This window comes from Mus pahari, chromosome 9, assembly GCF_900095145.1.
Source record: "Mus pahari chromosome 9, PAHARI_EIJ_v1.1, whole genome shotgun sequence".
Taxonomy (NCBI): domain Eukaryota; kingdom Metazoa; phylum Chordata; class Mammalia; order Rodentia; family Muridae; genus Mus; species Mus pahari.
The window spans coordinates 6193041-6195865 of record NC_034598.1 but is presented as its reverse complement, the minus strand read 5'-3'; the positions used below and the strand labels follow the sequence as shown (position 1 = coordinate 6195865).

The 2825-nt window shown below is 47.7% G+C and overlaps 1 protein-coding gene and 1 pseudogene across 1 annotated transcript in view; one reads left to right on the top strand and one right to left on the bottom strand.

Moving 5' to 3' along the window:
- The window catches only part of LOC110326467 (sodium-dependent glucose transporter 1B), a 32514-nt gene that overhangs the window by 4286 nt on the left and 25403 nt on the right, over window positions 1-2825 (top strand). The window lies entirely within an intron of this gene.
- Window positions 1-2825, bottom strand: part of LOC110326716 — a 12429-nt pseudogene that overhangs the window by 6657 nt on the left and 2947 nt on the right.

The window sequence follows — 2825 nt, the reverse complement described above, 5'->3', positions numbered from 1 at the left end:
AGTTTCCCCTCCCCCACTGCATCTGTGACTTTCTAGTGAACACCCCTCCAGTTTCCCCTCCCCCACTGCATCTGTGACTTTCTAGTGAACACCCCCCCAATTTCCCCTCCCCCACTGCATCTGTGACTTTCTAGTGAACACCCCCCCCAGTTTCCCCGCCCCCACTGCTATTTTCAAATTCATGACCCTCTGAACTTCTCTCCTATCTCCTCCCATAACGGAACTGGCCCCCCTTTCCCTCCCCTACTCTCCCCTCCCAGATCTATATATATATATCTTTACTTCCTAGAGATTATTCTATTCTCCTTACTGAGTAGGACTGTAGCTTACTCAGAATTGCTCTTTGGTGTGATCCTCTTTCTTCTTGAGTTTCATATGGTCTGTGAGTTGTATCATGGGTATTCCAAGCTTCTTTTTGTTTAATATCCACTTATCAGTGAGTACATACCATGTGTGTTCTTTTGTGACTGGGTTGCCTCACTCAGGATGATATTTTCAAGTTCCATCCACTTGCCTGTGAATGTCATGAAATCGTTGATTTTAATATCTCAGTAGTACTCCATTGTGTAAATGTAGCACATTTTCTGTATCCATTTCTCTGTTGAGGGACATCTGGGTTGTTTCCAGCTTCTGGCTATTATAAATAAGTCTGCTATGAACACAGTGGAGCATGGGCCCTTCTTATATGTTGGACCATCTTTTTGGTATATGCCCAGGAGTGGTATAACTGGGTCCTCAGGTAGAACTATTTCCAATTTTCTGAGGAACCGCCAGACATTTCCAGAATGGTTGTACCAGCTTGCACTCCCATCAGCAATGGAGGCATGGTCTCCTTTCTCCACATCCTCACCAGCATCTGCTGTCAACTGAGTTTTAAATCTCTTCCTGACTGGTGTAAAGTGGAATGTCAGGGTCATTTTGATTTGCATTTGACTAAAGATGATGAGTGTGGGAGACCCGGCTGAGAGTAACCAGGCCTTCAACAGCTCCCATCTGAAAGCCAAATGTTCCTTTGTTGGGAGCTGAGTCACCTCCTCCTTCACAAGCTGCTCATGAGAACCAGCTGATCCTTGCCCTGAAATAACACCTGGGGCTGTTAAGGAGGATCCGGGACTCTGAGATAAGTGTTTCGGAGCAGCAGCGTCAGGACTCTGACATTAATCACAAAAAGTTTCAAGCCTGCAATCAGCATCCCCCTATTTGTCTTTCACTCTGTTTCTTTTGATCATGCTTCAACCCCTCCCTATTTCCCCTCACTGTGTGCCTTATAACCAGGCGATCAGCCTTCATTAAACAGACCTTGACAACCCTTTGCCTGGTCTCCCCTCTCTTTCTCACCCATTTCTCTTTCAGGCTCGGTCCCCCTCGACCCACGAAATAACTAGGTCCCACGGGATGGGATAAGTGGCACACAATGTGGGGCTCGAGGTACGGACCCTTGCCAGACAGAGACCCCGGAGACTAGGTCCAAGACAAGTTCATCACGACTAAAGAAGTAGCCATTAGAAGTAGAAGTCATTGGAGGAAGCTCATGGGAAAAAAGTCACCCTTGGTAAGTTAATTCATCTCCATCTCATTCTCTCATCAGAAATGGGCCATAAGCTTTCTAAAAGTGATATTCATTAAAGACTTGAGAGCTTCTCTCAGGGAAAGGGGGGTAAGAGTTAAGAAAAAAGATTTGATAAAAAATTTTTATTTTTATAGATCAGACATGCCCCTGGTTTATCATTGATGGGGCAGAGATCCACCATAAAAAGTGGCAAAGGGTGGGTTGAGAATTAAACAAAAGATTGGCCAGACATAGCCCCGATGCTGTCCCTGTGACTGTTCTCTTGTACTGGGGACTCATTCGTGATTTAATAGAAGGTGCAGCTGAGGATCTTGAAAAACGACAGCTTTTGTCTCCGACCGTTGTCTTGGGTGGCCTCAGCGGCCTCCCTTACTCCCAAAAAGAAACCTTCAAGACCTTCCTCAATCATTATAGATGTACCTGAAGCCCAGCCGGCTTCCCTTTATCCTCCCCTCCCAGTGGACCCGCCCCCTGCCTAAATACCGCTAATTAATCTGGTCTTTAAGGGACCAGTACCCAAAGCCTTAGAGCCCAGGGAAGCAGCCACTCTGGAGGAAGAAGCAGCTTGTTACTGCAATCCCAACTGGCCACCTCTTTCCTCAGTGCCTTTACATGGGCACCCTCCCCATCAGCCAGATATCTGCGTACCCACCTTCTTGCCTCCAGCCTTGCCTGCCATTACTCTCATAGATGGCAGAGACAAACTTGCGTCTCAGGTCGCTGAGTTACAAGAAGTTCTACATCTCCAAAAACAGTTTGCGCAGCTCTCCATGGAACTTGCCTCATTACAAGTCTCCTTTAGAGAGACTATTCTTGCCCCTCCAGCCGCTATCTCAAACAGCCTTAAAGGTGAAACCTCAGCAGTGGCTTCGGGCGGTATTAAAGGAAAACATTCCCAGGGTCCCAGGGTCCCAGGTCCAAAACTCTGGCTTTCTCTGTAATCACTCGCTCTGCTCTGCGGGGAGCTGCAGACCCTTGGATGCCTTTCTCAGGCAGCTCCTGCTGATGCTCCCCCCCCCCCGCCCCCAATCTGATAGTGAACAAGAGGCTGCCAGTGGGGGAGAGAGCAATGCTGAATAAATCTGGCCGAGCAGACAGAGTTTCACAAATTACATTTTAAAAGCTTAAAAGAGGGGTGCTGGTGAGATGGCTCAGTGGGTAAGAGCACCCGACTGCTCTTCTGAAGGTCCAGAGTTCAAATCCCAGCAACCACGTGGTGGCTCACAACCATCTGTAACAAGATCTGATGCCCTCT